The following is a 19037-nucleotide window of genomic DNA, read 5'->3' on the forward strand; positions in this document are numbered from 1 at the left end:
CAAGGGCCTCATTCTGAGTAGCCTCAGAATGGTGATGCTGTCTCTGGTACAAATGGAGTTTTGTGCCTCAATTAGGATCGTAAGATGTGCACAGATTTCTTGTTGATCATGCAATGTTTCCTCAAAGAAATCTCACCAGATTTATCCATGAGAAGCCTTGTAGATGCTGCACATTACTTCTTATAAATTAGGAGAACGCGCTTTTATTGGGTTATGCATTTTGACTTGTAAAGCTTGCAATGGGTAGATAATATTGCAATTGGGAAAATGAATGCCAAATCATTCCCATGTGTCATAGAAGGAGTCTTGAAGTAGCAACAGTCTACAGACTGATCAACAACCGCACAGGATGGACCCATGCTCTCAGAGGCATGTCTTTTAACTTTCCTTCCCTTGAACCTGAATTACAATGTTTTTCGAGACTCACACAAAGATTATATTTATTTATATTGCATTAGTCCAGGTGTCTAACTAGTTGCCACAGTCTATATCTATTCTGCAGGACATTTTGAACTTAATATCCACATTCTTCTTTGAGCAGTATTGCAAACATATGTCTTTATGCACCTGTGGAGTCTCACTGATACATCGGCAAACTCATAGGGGAGCAGCAGTGGTTCTGCCAAGGCAGTTCCATGGCCATTTGGATCTGCATCAGGAGATAGAAAAGTGGTATCCTGGGGTGAAAGAAGGAGTTCCACTGCATGCTATTCCACTCTACGCTGCTCCATTTTATGTCACTCCACTGTAAGCCACTGTACAATACGCTATTCCACTCTATGCAGTTCCACTCTATGTTGCTCCACTCTATGCTATTCTACTGTATGTCACTTTAATGTACTTCACTCCACTGTGCACCACTGTAAAGCACTCTACTTTACACCACTACACTCTACCCTACTCCACTCTACACTCTTACACCACCACAATCCGTTCTATACCACTCCATTCTTTGCCAATCCACTGTATGCTATTCAACTGTACCCCACTCCACTCTGTGCCACTACACTCTACTAAAGTTCACTGTACCTTAGTCCATTCTACACCACTCCACTATATGTCAATCCACTCTACGCCACTCCATTATACCCCACTTCACTCTACGCCACTCCACTATGCTATTCCTCTGTACAGATCCTCACTGTACCCTACTACCAGTCCAGCCTACTCTACTTCAGTCCACTGTACATCACTGTATTCCACGCTATGCCACTAATTGTACTCCCCTTTATGCCAACTTCTCTACAAGACGGCATATCACTCCACTGAAAGGTACGCCGCTACAGTGTATTAAACTCCACCACACAGTACGATATGAGACACCACTTCATTATATGATACTTTAGTCCACTCTACTACACTCCACATGACTACACAGTACGACATATTAGGCCACTGTATGTCACTCCAATGTACATCGCTCCACTCTACAACACTCTACTATACTCTATAAACCTGTACTCTGGAACACTCTACTACACCCTAGGCCACTATGCAACACTGTACTACACTGTCTGCTGCAACACTACATTGTACATCACTCTACTCCACTCTATGCCATGCTTGCAACACTCTACTCATCTTGATGCCACTCTGCAACTCTCCACTCCAATATAATGGACACTTTAGTTGACAATACTGCAGTATACAACACTCAACTGTACTGTATGACACAGCACTACACAGTACAACATGCCACTACACTCTACAATATTCCACTCCACTGCACGACACACCATGACCTCACCTGCATAACACTTTATTCTAATATGCGCAATGCCACTCCACTCTAATACACTCCACAACAGTAAACTGTGTGGCCCTGATTCACAAGCGCTTCCGCACTCGTGGTAGAAGCCCTGCAGTTGTGGGAAAGGCCCTGCAGTCGTGAAGGGGGCCTGCACTCATAGCAAGACCTCCGCAATGACAAACTTCAGTGCAGAGGTCCGGCCACGAGTGCGGGCCTCCTGCTATGACTTCGAGGCCGCAACCACAACTGCAGTGACCCTTTGTGAGTAGGGCCCTATGAGTTTACACTGTACCACACTGTCCTCAGGGGACAAGCCTTAAAAAACATGGGGGACTAACCCAGTTAGGCAGTATGCTAGTGATATCATGGTGTGTGATGTTGCATGTGGCATCACAGGAAGTGACATCATGAACTCACAGGAAGTGACATTGTGGGAAACTGGCACTTTGTTGCAGTACCCCCCACCCCCACTTTTTGCCTGGCTTCTGGATACAACTTGGACTGGTGCGCACTGGGATCCTGCTATCCAGATTCCCAGTGCCAGTGTTCTTTCCCTAAAACAATGTAAAGGTAATTGGATACACCTTTTAGCTACCACTATGAGACCGTAGTAAAAGGTACCTAGGTACCCAGGTCATAGGGTACTAAAGGTAGGCACCTGAGGGCAGCAGCACTGATTGTGCCACCCTGAGGGCTATGCATCCAGATGCACCCAGCACTGCCATTGCAGGCTGGGTGTACTGGTGCAAACCAACATGGTACACTGCCTGTGTGCCCTGTCCACCATACACTGTATATACTGTGGCAGGCCTTACAGCCCCAAGGCAGGGTGCACCATATCCATTGTGAGGGCATATCTGCAAGAGCAATATGCCCTCACTGTGTCCTTGCCAAACCTTGGGCATTGTGATTGAACAGAGCAGCCATTTTAATACATGTGCTGGACACTGGTCAACACAAGTTTCCTAGCTATATGGTGGCCACTCTGAACCCTGGGTTGTTTGGTATCAAACAACTCAGAATGATAAATCCAAACTGGTACCAGTATTGGATTCATCCCTAAATGTACCCACGGGTCACCTAAGAGATGACCCCTACAAAAGCTAACTACCATGGCATGGTTGCTGACTGAGTTTTTCCAGCCTGCCACCTCCAGACACACAATCTACAAACCTTGGGGGAGAGATCTGTCTCTCTGGTTTGTAGAACAATGCCCTTCCTAGGTGGTGGTTGTTTGAAATGGGGTCTTTGGTTGGGAGTCAGGTTACCCCCTGTCTAAGCAAGGACCCTCATTCTAGTCAGGGTAAAAGAGAATCACCTTCAGTTAACCCCCCCCCTCACTCCCTTGGTAGCTTGGCATGAGCAGTAGGCTTAACTTCAGAGTGCTAGGTGTAAAGTATGTATACCAACACACACAGTAACTCAATGAAAACACTACAAAATGACACAACACAGGTTGAGAAAAATAGAGAATATCTAAACAAAACAAGACCAAAACGACAAAAATCCACACAAGTTAAGTTATCAAAAACAAAACAAAAAGAGTCTTCATGTAATTTTAAACACAACGCTAATGCTGTTAGTGTGAAAATGTACCTGGGTGCACCTAAAATAACCCCTCACGGGCGTGTAGAAAAGAGCTTGCGATTCATCAATATCACTCACGAGCAAGTCCTTGCATTGTTCCTCCTTCAGTCGGGTCGGCATGTGTTGTTTCTTCTCTCTGCAGGAGAGCGATGCACCGATCGGTCAGCACTCTCGGGTCTGGGCAGGCCTTGCATTGTTTTTACACGGGCAGTGCTGTTTGCATCAGAAATCCAGCCGCATGATGATCCGAAAACCACGCAGTGCAGGTTGCGATCTCACCAGCCTCCGTCAGCGATGTTGCGTGTCATTTCTCCAGCCACGGGCATCGATCTTCCGGTCGATTTTCTGCCGCAAAGCCAGTGGCGCTTCAAATTTTCACCCACAGATCCGAGTTGCGTCGATCTTTGCACTGCACAGTGCTCTGTGCGTGGATTTCTCACTCTTGGCCTGCCAGATTCTCTTTTCAGGGCCCCAGGAACTGGATGGGCACCACTTGGCAAAGTGGGAGTCTCAGCAGAGGCTCCAGGTGCTGGCAGAGAGAAGTCTTTGCTGTCCCTGAGACTTCAAACAACAGGAGGCAAGCTCTAAATCAAGCCCTTGGAGAGTTCTTCACAAGAAGGAAGGCAACACAAAGTCCAGTCTTTGTCCTCTAGCACAGGCAGAAGCAGCCACTGCAGGATAGCTCCACCAAGACAGTCACAGGCAGGGCAGCTCTTCTTCCTCAGCTCTTCAGCTCTTCTCCAGGCAGAGGTTCCTCTTGGTTTCCAGAAGTGTTCTAAAGTCTGTGGTTTTGGGTGCTGTTCTTATACCCATTTTTCCCTTTGAAGCAGGCTTACTTCAAAGAAAAGTCTCTATTGTTTGTGAAATCCTGCCTTGCCCAGGGCAGGCCCCAGACACACAACAGGGGGTTGCACACTGCATTGTGTGAGGGCAGGCACAGCCCTTTCAGGTGTAAGTGACCACTCCTACCCTCCCACCTAGCACAGATGGCTCATCAGGAAATGCAGACTACACCCCAGCTCCCATTATGTCACTGTTTAGTGAGAGGTGTGACCAGCCCAACTGTCAAACTGGCCCAGACAGGGACTCCACAAACAGGCAGAGTCGCAGAAATGGTTTATGCAAGAAAATGGACACTTTCTAAAAGTGGCATTTTCAAACGCACAATCTTAAAATCAACTTTACTAAAAGATGTATTTCTAAATTGTGAGCTCAGAGACCCCAAACTCCACACGTCTATCCGCTCCCAAATGGAATCTACACTTTAATCATATTTAAAGGTGCCCCCCATGTTAACCTATGAGAGGGACAGGCCTTGCAACAGTGAAAAACAAATGTAGCAGTATTTCACTGTCAGGACATAAAAAACACATTACTATGGGGGTCATTCTGACTCTGACGGGCGGCGGAGGCCGCCCGCCAGAGTTCCCCCCTCCGAAATACCGCTCCGCGGTCGAAAGACCGCGGTGGGTATTCTAAGTTTTTCCCTGGGCTGGCGGGCGGTCGCCAAAAGACCGCCCGCCAGCCCAGGGAAAAACTCCCTTCCCACGAGGATGCCGGCTCGTAATCGAGCCGGCGGAGTGGGAAGGTGCGACGGGTGCTGTTGCACCCGTCGCGTATTTCACTGTCTGCCAAGCAGACAGTGAAATACTTGTAGGGGCCCTCTTACGGGGGCCCCTGCAGTGCCCATGCCACTGGCATGGGCACTGCAGGGGCCCCCAGGGGCCCCGCGACCCCCCCTACCGCCATCCGGTTCCCGGCGGGCGGACCGCCGGGAACTGGATGGCGGTAGGGGGGGTCGGAATCCCCTCGGCGGCGCAGCTAGCTGCGCCGCCTTGGAGGACTCCAAAGGGCGGCGGTACACTGGCGGGAGACCGCCAGTGTTGCCGGTCCGACCGCGGCTTTACTGCCGCGGTCGGAATGCCCTTGGGAGCACCGCCGGCCTGTCGGCGGTGCTCCCGCGGTCCTCCAACCCAGCGGTCATTGACCGCCAGGGTTGGAATGACCCCCTATATGTCCTACCTTAACCATACACTGCACCCTGCCCTTGGGGCTATCTAGGGCCTACCTTAGGGGTGCCTTACATGTTAGAAAAGGGAAGTTTTAGGCCTGGCAAGCGGGTACACTTGCCAAGTCGAATTTACAGTTTAAAACTGCACACACAGACACTGCAGTGGCAAGTCTGAGACATGATTACAGAGCCACTTAGGTGGGTGGTACAACCAGTGCTGCAGGCCCACTAGTAGCATTTGATTTACAGGCCCTGGGTACTTCTAGTGCACTGTACTAGGAACTTACTAGTAAATCAAATATGCCAATCATGGATAAACCAATCAACAATATAATTTACACTGAGAGCAATAGCACTGGTTAGCAGTGGTAAAGTGCTCAGAGTTCCAGAGCCTACAAAAACAGGTCAGGAAATTGGAGGCAGGAGGCACAAAGATTGGGGAGGACCCTGCAAGAAGGGTAAAATCCAACAGTGGTGCTAACACCTCCTCCCTCAGGAACGTGCACTGCCCTGGCGGTGAGCTTCAAAGGGCTTACCACCTTTGAAACTCAACCCCCAAGCCTGCTGCTGCAGGAGATGGCCTCCCCAATTGCAAACCCCCATTTTTGGCAGGAGCAAAGGTGGAAAACTACACAAAGAGTAGGAGGAGTAGCCCCACCTGGAATACACCACCCCTAAGGTGTTGCCTGCAAGGTGGGCACTCCATTTCATTTTCCTCCATCTTAGATGGAAGGAAAATAGCCAATCAGAAATAGGGAAGTGACTCTTCCCACGGAAAGTGATCACTGTCGTGAGTCTAGCCACCCAAAGGTAGGTTTCCCATTGGACACTACCAGGTTCTCCCTAAAACGCCCACTAAATACAGTATTTAGTGGGCACCCCACGGGCATCGATCTTCCGGTCGATTTTCTGCCGCAAAGCCAGTGGCGCTTCAAATTTTCACCCACAGATCAGAGTTGCGTCGATCTTTGCCCTGCACAGTGCTCTGTGCGTGGATTTCTCACTCTTGGCCTGCCAGATTCTCTTTTCAGGGCCCCAGGAACTGGATGGGCACCACTTGGCAAAGTGGGAGTCTCAGCAGAGGCTCCAGGTGCTGGCAGAGAGAAGTCTTTGCTGTCCCTGAGACTTCAAACAACAGGAGGCAAGCTCTAAATCAAGCCCTTGGAGAGTTCTTCACAAGAAGGAAGGCAACACAAAGTCCAGTCTTTGTCCTCTAGCACAGGCAGAAGCAGCCACTGCAGGATAGCTCCACCAAGACAGTCACAGGCAGGGCAGCTCTTCTTCCTCAGCTCTTCAGCTCTTCTCCAGGCAGAGGTTCCTCTTGGTTTCCAGAAGTGTTCTAAAGTCTGTGGTTTTGGGTGCTGTTCTTATACCCATTTTTCCCTTTGAAGCAGGCTTACTTCAAAGAAAAGTCTCTATTGTTTGTGAAATCCTGCCTTGCCCAGGGCAGGCCCCAGACACACAACAGGGGGTTGCAGACTGCATTATGTGAGGGCAGGCACAGCTCTTTCAGGTGTAAGTGACCACTCCTCCCCTCCCACCTAGCACAGATGGCTCATCAGGAAATGTAGACTACACCCCAGCTCCCATTATGTCACTGTTTAGTGAGAGGTGTGACCAGCCCAACTGTCAAACTGGCCCAGACAGGGACTCCACAAACAGGCAGAGTCGCAGAAATGGTTTATGCAAGAAAATGGACACTTTCTAAAAGTGGCATTTTCAAACGCACAATCTTAAAATCAACTTTACTAAAAGATGTATTTCTAAATTGTGAGCTCAGAGACCCCAAACTCCACACGTCTATCCGCTCCCAAATGGAATCTACACTTTAATCATATTTAAAGGTGCCCCCCATGTTAACCTATGAGAGGGACAGGCCTTGCAACAGTGAAAAACAAATGTAGCAGTATTTCACTGTCAGGACATAAAAAACACATTACTATGGGGGTCATTCTGACCCTGACGGGCGGCGGAGGCCGCCCGCCAGAGTTCCCCCCTCCGAAATACCGCTCCGCGGTCGAAAGACCGCGGAGGGTATTCTAAGTTTTTCCCTGGGTTGGCGGGCGGTCGCCAAAAGACCGCCCGCCAGCCCAGGGAAAAACTCCCTTCCCACGAGGATGCCGGCTCGTAATCGAGCCGGCGGAGTGGGAAGGTGCGACGGGTGCTGTTGCACCCGTCGCGTATTTCACTGTCTGCTAAGCAGACAGTGAAATACTTGTAGGGGCCCTCTTACGGGGGCCCCTGCAGTGCCCATGCCAGTGGCATGGGCACTGCAGGGGCCCCCAGGGGCCCCGCGACCCCCCCTACCGCCATCCGGTTCCCGGCGGGCGGACCGCCGGGAACTGGATGGCGGTAGGGGGGGTCGGAATCCCCTCGGCGGCGCAGCTAGCTGCGCCGCCTTGGAGGATTCCAAAGGGCGGCGGTACACTGGCGGGAGACCGCCAGTGTTGCCGGTCCGACCGCGGCTTTACCGCCGCGGTCGGAATGCCCTTGGGAGCACCGCCGGCCTGTCGGCGGTGCTCCCGCGGTCCTCCAACCCGGCGGTCATTGACCGCCAGGGTTGGAATGACCCCCTATATGTCCTACCTTAACCATACACTGCACCCTGCCCTTGGGGCTATCTAGGGCCTACCTTAGGGGTGCCTTACATGTTAGAAAAGGGAAGTTTTAGGCCTGGCAAGCGGGTACACTTGCCAAGTCGAATTTACAGTTTAAAACTGCACACACAGACACTGCAGTGGCAAGTCTGAGACATGATTACAGAGCCACTTAGGTGGGTGGTACAACCAGTGCTGCAGGCCCACTAGTAGCATTTGATTTACAGGCCCTGGGTACTTCTAGTGCACTGTACTAGGAACTTACTAGTAAATCAAATATGCCAATCATGGATAAACCAATCAACAATATAATTTACACAGAGAGCAATAGCACTGGTTAGCAGTGGTAAAGTGCTCAGAGTTCCAGAGCCAACAAAAACAGGTCAGGAAATTGGAGGCAGGAGGCACAAAGATTGGGGAGGACCCTGCAAGAAGGGTAAAATCCAACAGTGGTGCTAACACCTCCTCCCTCAGGAACGTGCACTGCCCTGGCGGTGAGCTTCAAAGGGCTTACCACCTTTGAAACTCAACCCCCAAGCCTGCTGCTGCAGGAGATGGCCTCCCCAATTGCAAACCCCCATTTTTGGCAGGAGCAAAGGTGGAAAACTACACAAAGAGTAGGAGGAGTAGCCCCACCTGGAATACACCACCCCTAAGGTGTTGCCTGCAAGGTGGGCACTCCATTTCATTTTCCTCCATCTTAGATGGAAGGAAAATAGCTAATCAGAAATAGGGAAGTGACTCTTCCCATGGAAAGTGATCACTGTCGTGAGTCTAGCCACCCAAAGGTAGGTTTCCCATTGGACACTACCAGGTTCTCCCTAAAACGCCCACTAAATACAGTATTTAGTGGGCACCCCTAGACCAGCTAATCAGATTTGATGGGCAAAAGAAGACCAGCATCAAGAAGATACAAGGCACAAGAACTGTGGACCTGCTGCACAAAGAAAAGGCACCAAACCCTGACTGTTAAACCCAGGGCCCGACAAGTGCCACTGAGGAGCTGCTGGACAACTACAAAAACTATAAAGAACCCCAGAGGACCTCCAGGCTTCAAAAGTTGCCCAGGAACTCCCTCCAGAGTGGAGGTACCATTCTGAAACAAGAAGAAACCAGCAAACCAGTGAGGGTCACTTCACTGACCAGCCACTAACTCCTGAACTGGAAGTTGCAGCTGGACCCAACAACATACCAACAACCATGAGGACAAACCCTGCCAGTGCTAAGTTTGGTTTCACTGTGCCCCCCAGTGGTCAAACCCTACCAATACCCTAGGTATTGGTCAGCTGACATCAGACTCCAGGAAAACTAGCCCACCCAGGGCTGAAAAAGGACCAGGAGGAAGCCCCAGTCGAGGGGCACCAGGAACACCCCAGATTTCCCACAAGAGTGCCCCCGTTGTCCTGCAAATGACCCTTGATATGACTTATCTCCAGCTCCAAAGTGCATCTTTGCGCACACCTCCTGGATCACTGATTTGCTTTGCACCCAGCTGCCCTGTGCCCTGCAATGAAGAACCTGCTGTGCCCTAAGGGTCCCTCACCCATTGTGACCTTGACACTCCAAGGGGATCCCAAGGACCCACCTCTAAACTTAACTGCACAGACCTTTCCTGAGTGGTTCCCCACAGTGGCCCTTCACCTGCTCCAGAAATCTTTCACCGTCACTCCCGCCGGAACCGGGTGCCACCCAAACTTCTCCAGCTGGCACAGTGTGCCCACCGATGACCTCAACCATCCTGCTATAGAAGAACTTGGTAAAGCAATTGTGTGATTTTATATGTATTTTTAAAGGTGACTTTCCATTGATTCCTATGGTGCCTAATCACACACAAAAATACAAATTTTCTTAAACGTCAAAAATTCATATCTCAAAAAGTACATAACCAATTCTCATAGTCTTGTTCTTAAAAATTACATAACATCTGAAGTATTTTTTATAAATTGGTTGAGGTATTCCTTTGAGTGTGTGAGCGGCAAGATTAATATTGTGTTGTGAGTACAACAAATGCTTGCGCTTCTCCAAGATTGGCCTAACTGTTCGACCAAGCTACCTTAAAAATTAGAGCATTAGGTGATCTAGTTTTTAACCCTGTAAACTAACGTATGGTTTCCTGGATCCCCTGCCCAGTGTGCCTAGCTTTGCATACTACATAGAGGGCTACCCTCCTACAGATATCAGATCTTCAGACCTCACACATATGTTTAGGAGGTCTATCATAAGTACATTTAAGAGCATAATGAGATTTAACAAATGAGATTTTGAGTCGGGGTTGTACTAAAAAAGTGATATAACCCTGACACAAAATCTGGGCCCTATCTTATACATTTAGGGCCTCATTTATGAGGCCATAGTGGCACACTGCGCCACCGGAGCATATATTTTTTTAAATCTCCTGTGGCACAGTGTGCCAGCCAATATTCACAAGACCATGCAAAGCCACCCTGTGTGACTTTTCATGGCCTTGTAAATATGGAGCACTTTCACACTTAACACTGCACAAAAGGGGCATTCCATGGGTGCTGCTTGGGGTGTTACCGCGCAATACCCATGGAAAAAAAGGAATATGACACATTCCTAGATTTACAAGTCTGGGAATGCATCAGATTCCTATGCTACCTCAAGGGTGGCCTAAGAATGACGCAACTGGAAGAAATATCTTTATTTCTCCCTGTTTTTCCTTTTTCTACGTGTGCTGCATTCTGCATTCTGCAGCACACATAGACAGAGGAAAACACCTATTGTGATTTTTTTATGCAGGAAGATGTCCCTTCCTGCACAAAAATAATCATCTTGGCAACGCTGGCATCCTTGCACCGTGGTGCAAGGGTGCCTGCATTGCCACTAGGCAGTTTGTGCTCCAGAGCAGGGGGAGAGGACAGAAATGCGCCCTATCTTGTATCTTTGTATCATTTTTATATTGTTTTGCATAATTAACTTCATGTCTATTTAATCACATATCTTTCTTTGAAATTTGCCATTGAGTGTGTGAAGTGATTTTGTAAGGGAACTCTATTCTTTGTACTTTCATATGTTGTTGGGCTTACTGTGGGTTGTTTTTCTGCTCCTTATTTTTTTTATTTCCTGAGCACTCCTTGGGGCAGATTTCTACTTTTTGACGCAAACCTGCGTCAAAAAGTATAGCGCCGGCTATGATGCCAGCCAGCGCCAAATTTATGGAATGGTGCTAGCCGTCGCTAAGGCCCTGTTAGCATCCTTGTAAAGGACGCTAACAAGGCCAGGGAGTCATAGGAGGAACCGGTGCTTGTGTGCCAAATTATGGCGCTACACTGTTTAGAGGCAAAAAATTGCCTCTAAGCAGTGTGGCGCCATTTTCTGGTGCACAACCCCCATGGACATGGCTCCTGTCTTCGTAAAGACAGGAGCCATGCCCACCACCCCAAATGGCCATGCCCAGGGGGTGGGCATGGCCACTGGGGCCAGCGCAGTGCAGGGGACCGCAAGTCAGGGCCCCTGAGCGGTGTTTGGAGAAAAAAAAATACTCATCCGGACTTACCTGGGATGGGTCCCCCATCCCTAGGTGAGCTCGTGGTGTGGGTGTCCCTGGGGCCCGGGAAGGGCACTTGGGCGCAATTTCCATGGTCTCCAACCATGGAAATCTGCCTACAGGTCCCCTTACTCCTGCCCAGACCCAGGCAGTAAATAAAGGCGCTAAGCACCATTATTTAAGATCCCATCCCCCGTGCTGGATTTTAGCACGTGAGTATAAGTATGGTGCAAAAGCCATATCGGCCTTTTCTGGATGGGAACACCTACCTTGCATCTAATTGACGCACAGTAGGTTTTCCACTCCAGAAAATGATGTAAACTCCATAACTTCGGCCCTAGACGTGTCTAGAGCCAAAGTATAAATATGGAGTTAGGTTTGCGCTTAGTTAGCGTAAAAAAAATTACGCTTATTCAGCGCAAACCAAATATAAATATGGGCCCTTATCTTTTTGATATAGTATCATTACAGTGGTTCTTTAGGTTACTGGGTTGACCCCTTTTACTGTTATAGTGTTATTTGCATAAGGTACACAAACAGATGTCACCGAAGGAGAGTACGGGTCTGATGCCCATGCATACTTACTCTTGACAATTTCTGCAAAGTTTTGCATAATCCCAAAGTTCTGACAACACCTGTTAGAAAAGATGGGACGAAGCAATGACTTCCAGTCTGGATATGAGACATTTGCATAATCTATAGTAGCATAAATAGTAATTACACATAACAATTTGTAGCCCTTGTGTTGTTCCAGCCAGTGAAGAAACTGAGCTGTGAGGCTTTGACATTGTTGTTCCCTTGAGTTAAGCAACAGCGCTGTAAAGCTTACGACATTGACACCTAAGCGCTTAAATGCAAACATATTTAACATTAGAAACCCTTTATGCACACCCTCGGAAAACGGAACAGTTGATAACAAAACAAGTGTTATTTATTCATTTAGGGGATACATCAGCTTGAAAAAAGGACTAACGTTGGTGAACAGTGCAGTAGAGGGTATTCTTCAGGCAGAGCTCCGGAGCAAGTGATAAGAGTCAAACTAGGGAAAACAGGAAGGGCCTCATGTCTAAAGCAATTATGCAGTTGCAAAGTCGAATCGGGCCCTTAGGGACCACAAAATTGAATTTTTAAATGAATGAAACCCAAATTGTGATTCTAAAATACGTTATCGAATCTATCAAATCGCAATATGGGATTGCAAGTAAATACAGAATGGGTATTTGAAAGGGACATGTAAATGGAGTCCCTTCTGAATAACGATTCCTTAGATGACCCATTAATGTTTTGTGACCGAAATTCCGGATTCAAAACATTAATATGTTACCACCTTTTCAAACCAGGAGGCAAGCCATTCACAAACAGGAAGAGATCCCCTTCTCCTATGTGATCACTGCCTACTCTTAAAAACTGTTTGTAAAACTTTTCATTTTTTTAAACACATTCCTCATTCTTTTTAGGAAAACACGCTGGGGCATATTTATATTCTATTTGTGCCAAATTTGCGTCAAAATTCAGCGCAAACCTAGCACCATATTTATACTATGACGCCCAACCCCGCGAACGGCAAAATTCCTCCGTGTCCGTCATTTTCTGGATGCGGGAATCCGCCGTGCCTTAATGACATGCAAGGTAGGTGTTCCCGTCCAAAAATTGACTTTAAGGCCTGGGTGCCTTATTTATATTCCTGCGTCATTGTGACGCACAGGAGGGGGTGGGCCTTAAAAAACGGCGCACAGTCTGATGTGCGCCGTTTTTTAACGCCTGGGTGAGGGCAGGCGTTAAAGGGCCTGTGGGCTCACTTCCATGGTCTCTGACCATGGAAGCAGTCCAGAGGTGCCCTTCCCTGCCCCCAGGGACAGCCCATGCCACCCTTGCCCACCCCTGGAGGACACCCATGGATGGGGGGACCCATTCCAGGTAAGTAGAAGTAAGTATAATTTTTTAATTTTTTTAAAGTGGCATAGGGGGGCCTAACTTGGGCCCCCCTACATGCCACTGTGCCCAATGGCCATGCCCAGGGGACAGAAGTCCCCTGGGCATGGCCATTGGTGCACGACTCCTGTCATTTCAGTGGGGGTTGTGCGTCAAAAAATGGCGCAAGCCCGGTTAGAGCCATGATTTTTTACTCTAACCTGACTTGTACAAGTTTTGGACGCACAACCCCCATTTTTCCCTACGCCAGCGCTCCCTGGTTAGAGTAATTTTTATTTACTCTGACCAGCCCGCAGCGCCGGCTAACGTCAATCCTTAAATAAGGTGCCCGCCTGGTGCGTAGGAATGGCGTTAGCTGGCGGTACTTTTTTTGACGCAAACCAGCGCCTGCGCTGGTTTGCATCAAAAAGTATAAATATGGGCCGCTGTATTTTTAAAAAATGCTTTATTTAAAACGAATCAAAGACATGGTTCTCTACTGAACTCAGCAGGCCATCATACCTGTGATTCTAGCTAATCATAGTGGGTGGAGTCCTACCAACTACAATTCTGTATTTGGTGAACCAAACTATTAATTCATAGGTTGGTTTGCAAAATACCAATGCCTTCCTTTAAAAGTCGGTGCACAAAATATGACCACTGTCACTTAATACATTTTAGTATATTCCAAATAAGAAATGACAAATTGTGAATAATTTTTTTTTCCGCAATTTGCTATTCCCTATTTCCTGCTTGGAATATTAGTTCATGAGGCCCTAAAATCCCTAATGGTATTGAGACCAGTCGCCACTGGAAGTACAGTGCCTTAGACGCACAAGTTAAGCAGGCTACACTGATGTTGACGATTTCAGGCTAAAGGACCTTGTCTGTAACAATGCCAGACAATGGAACACATCTCTTCACTTCTCTTGTCCCGCTTCCCTTTTTAGGTTGAGCGCCCAAGCGCTTACGACCTTTTATAAGTATTTTGGGCTTTTAACCACGCCCATCTCACCCCCATCACTTTCACTTGTTCGTGGGTTTGCCTTTGAAAAGTCCCTTGATGTCATTGGTAAATGCTTTACGTTTGTCCCGCCTTCGGTCGGTTTTGTTACCGCCTGCCAGACTGATCAAATCTAAAATCTTTTAGAAAAACATTCTTGTTTTTAATTTTAATTTGATGGAATGTTAATATTTGGTGATTATATGGTGTAAATTTGTATATGCATGTATTAAAAATATTACAAACAGAAAGGGAGTGAGTAGGTTGTTCATTATAAGTGGTTTTTAAATACGGCTATATGATAACTACAACATTACCTTGTAGAATATTTGTTGTGTACCAGCAACACTAGTAAGGATTCATATTGTGGAAATCCATAAAGGGAATTTTGTGTTTGCTTAGAAGTTTCAGACAGCACAAACTCCATCAGCAGTATTGGAGCGCTTCGCATGACTACCATTGTGTCATATTGTTTCTTTGTCTCTCCTTTGCACTCTGTGGCTGCCATGCCACTTTAAAGTTCCATAAAGTGCAAACTTGTTCTTTGTTGTTGTCCTCTGGCCACTGCTTGCTGGCTCAACTCGGTGCTTTACAATGGATGTGCTCTCTAACTTGGATCCCCTGACTGGATGGAAAGTTTTACGGAAGATGTCTACTGTTAAATTCTTCTTTCTGTTTACGCACAACCACCCTAATAATTGTCTTTAAGCTCCATCTCAGACATGAAACTGCTGTATATGTGTGTTTGGTGCCACAACAAACAGTTTGTCAAATCAAATGCCGATGGGAAGAACACAGGGTTTATAATTGTTACAAGGTGGAAAGTTGAAGTTTTTTCGCTGGAGAAGTTGTGACCTCGTGTGTCAGTAAATGCTGTTGCTAAAGCAAGTGTTTTAATAAAAATATTAATGAATATTCATGTATTCTGAATAATGGATTTGCATAGAAAATGTAATAATATAGAGAAAAATAATGCACGCATTTGAAAATGTGTCCACGAGGAGAGTGGCCGCCAATATTCATGGAGTGTACCTTTACCTGTATCACTATCTTAAGGAGCTGTGTTTTGTTTATTAAGAAACAACACTACTTAAAGTGTTGCTGATGCATGCTGAAAAGTCTTTGGCAGTTGATGGTGAGTAGTTGGGTGACACAGGCATACCTAGCTTCAAGTGCTGGAACGAAGCCGAGCCATCGAAAAACAACTTGCAGTTATGTAGCATTTTTTATTTTACTTAAATTGTTTATTGCTGAGCTGTAAACGATTAGATGCGAAACCTTATGTTTTTTACCCAATCCTCTGGGTGAATGTTAAAAAAGATCTAGACATCCCCTCTGATCAATCTTTGGAAGTGTCACAGATCTCTACGTGCCCACTTAACCTCACTGTGTGATCCTGGACAAACTATTTAACTTCGTTTGGCTCCATGTACCAGAATTGCCGATATTTAGAATACTTGGAAATGGGCTTAAAACAAGTATTAGGAGCTAAATGAATATTCAGTGTTTTTACAAAGATCTCAATGCCATGTTACCCTTTAGTTATATGAGGGGCCACTGGAATTACGTGGCATGAAAAGTCCATCTGTGCATTTTCAACGCCTATAGCTCTTACTCAAGTAAATGCGAGACCAAGTGCATTGTAAATCCTTGTTCTTGTCTTACCACTGGGGCGTAGGTTTCACTTCTACTGAGAACAGTTGCTTGGAGAAGGAGATGGGAAACAACTTTACCTGTGATCCGTGTTGCTCCTACAGAAGAAGTACCAGTTAGTGCTCTGGGTTGACAAATGTTCCTGGGATACTTTAGTGCAAAGAAAAAACCGTATTTTCCTATCAGATTTGTTGATCTCCCGCACAGAAACAATGCCAACGCTATGGGCCTAATCCTAAGTGACAAACGTGACAGAATACTCAGTCAGCCAAACCCTCTGTTCACCCCCTCTATTCTGAGTCAGGTGACAGTGGCAAATAGTAATTATGGATGACTAGTGGGGCAGGCACACATGCGCACACACACTTAAATCCATCCAGAAGCACATACATTCACACCCATCTACTCACAAGCAAAACCAAGGAGGCACACAAGCAGGCACACACACACATACATGCATATCCAAACATTACACTTACTGTGCCGTAATGGTGAAGGCAGAGCCAGAAGGAGGGAGAAGCATGGTGGCCTAGGTTGGGGCTGGATGCTTCGCAGAGGAAAGAAAAAATTAGAGCATCCTTAAGCCAAGAATGATCTTCTTTAACTTGTGACAGTGTTGTGCGGGTCTGGGTGAGACTAGCTGATGCCACCACACGCTGTGATAGGTTAGGAAAGAGTGGTGTGAGGTGTCTCTGTTAGACACTTACCCTTGGGCACTTCAGGCAATTAACCTGGTGAGGTCACAGCCCTTGGGGGTGCAAATCTTCAATCCAGCAAACCTTGGCTCAAACTACCAGGCACCTACTCATTAGTACACGTGAAAAGCAACTGACTGTCTGACCCTGACATGATGAGACTCTGTCAGGTTGACTTTTGTTCAGCCTTACAGACCATCTTTATGCTTTGGAAAGAGGGTGAGGGAGAACCCTGGTGCCCATAATGATAGACCACCACTGTCGGGCACACCATTCGTTTTCGGAAGGCAGTGCCCCACTAACTTACTCTGAAAGCCCGACAGAGTTGGGAAGGTCAAAGTAAACACATCTGCCCACCCTAATTAGAGCAAACGGTCTGATGTCATTTTTTCTGTCCTTACAGGGTCTTACAAAGACTTACCGGATTCCATGCGTGAGATCCTATAACGCTGAGCAGCCAGTCTGCCCGGAATGCCACCTATGAAGGAGAAAGCAAAAGGAATGCTAGAAAGGAAAAAATAACTACGGGGAGACAACGACATAGTAAGGATAAAAGGACTACAAGGCCAACAACAATAGAAAGCAGGCTAAAAAAACACATAGGACCTCATTTACAAGGCAGGTGATTCAGGTCAGCAGAGCAAGTGCCTTACTGTGCCACCCTGGACCAGAAATGTGCTGTGTCTACAAGATACAACACATTTCTGTACTCTCCCCCTGCACTGGCATACAAATTGCTGCCATGTGCTAACGCAGGCACCCTTGCACCATTGTGCAAGAGTGTCTGCGTTGTGGCAATGATTTTTTGTGGAGGAAGGGGCACCTTCCTGCACAAAAACAATCACAAGAGGTGTTTTCCTCTTTCTCCCATTCTGCAGCACACATAGAAAGAGGAACAAATAGGGAGAAATAAACATATTTCTATCCGTTTGCATCACTCTTATGCCACCCCTGAGGTGGCATAGGAATCTGACACATTCCCAGACTTGTAAATCTGGGAATGCATCAGATTCCTTTGGGTTCCATGTGTGTTGTGTCAGAACACCCACAACAACACCCATGGAACTCCCCTTTCATGCGCAGTTATGCGTGAAAGGGGTCCATATTTACAAAGCCAAGAAAAGCCAAACAAGGTGCTTGTAAGTGTGAGCTGGCACACTATGCCACCGGAGCATAAGAAAAAAATGATGCTTCGGTGGTGCAATGTGCCGCTAGGGCCTCAAAAATTAGGCCCATAGTGTCTATGTGCAAAAGAAGAAGTATAAGAGGAGAATGCCGTCAGGAAAGCAGAAGCTGCCATCCAGAACCAACCCAGAAGAAGACGCAAACACCACCACCAGCTCATAAAAAGAGAGGGAAGACATTGACCATTCAAACATGCAAATTTGAGACAAGATGGAAGAAGGAGCTGCTGGCCCACCTCTGGATGTTACAGTCCCACCTGGGGCACAAGGTGAAAAAGCGAAGCTGCACTGTTGAATGTGGAGGACATTAATAAATTCAAAGGGAGAGGAAAGTAGTGCTGGGGTGCAAAGAAAAAATTGCGGGAAGTAAGGGACAGGGCCAGAACTAAGTAGCTTTACACTTTAAGAGAGGAAAGAAGAAGAATAAAAAAATAAAGCAACTAGAGTGCAACCTTTTAAGAAAAAAGAAAGGATGGATAAGACAGGAACAAACAGTGAAAAAAATGCAACAAACAGATACAAATCACAAAAAGACAAGGGAGAGAAACAAAATAAATCTCTAACCATTATCTAGTACAATTTGTTTTCTTTTTTATTATATTTGTTTTCATTACTTATCTTGTTCCTTTCTTCTCTGAGGAACGGTAGAAAGGAAATGACACCTTCAGCAGAGACTGGTCCGTCATCTTCTGAAGTCCTAGAAGAGGAAGAATAGATGGCAACCTCACTTACTGCCACAAAGAAAGAACCAGTGATCTTAAGGGACATAGAAGAACATTCTTTGAACATTTAACTTGGTACCACTTGGACTAAATACCAAAAAACCCTAAATGAAAACTTATTTTCCCCTTGGCGTCATGTCCTTAAATTTGTCAGGCCAGATCCACATCCTCTACACCTTCATATACACAGAAAAATGCCCACCACACCATGGGAGAAAATGTCAGTTAAAACATACAGTTTTGAATGATCAAAATCACTGAAATTCACCAGCTATAGTTATCTCAAGTAACTGTAAGTTGTGCCTTCAGACATGCATGGCCTGAGGTTGTGGCCAGGCCCAGTTCTCAACTCAAGTGAACCCTCTACCCCCAGCTGGGTATGGCCTTTGCCCATGCATGGTGTGGGGATGGGCCAA

The sequence above is a fragment of the Pleurodeles waltl genome, chromosome 6 (assembly GCF_031143425.1).
Source record: "Pleurodeles waltl isolate 20211129_DDA chromosome 6, aPleWal1.hap1.20221129, whole genome shotgun sequence".
Classification (NCBI taxonomy): Eukaryota; Metazoa; Chordata; class Amphibia; order Caudata; family Salamandridae; genus Pleurodeles; species Pleurodeles waltl.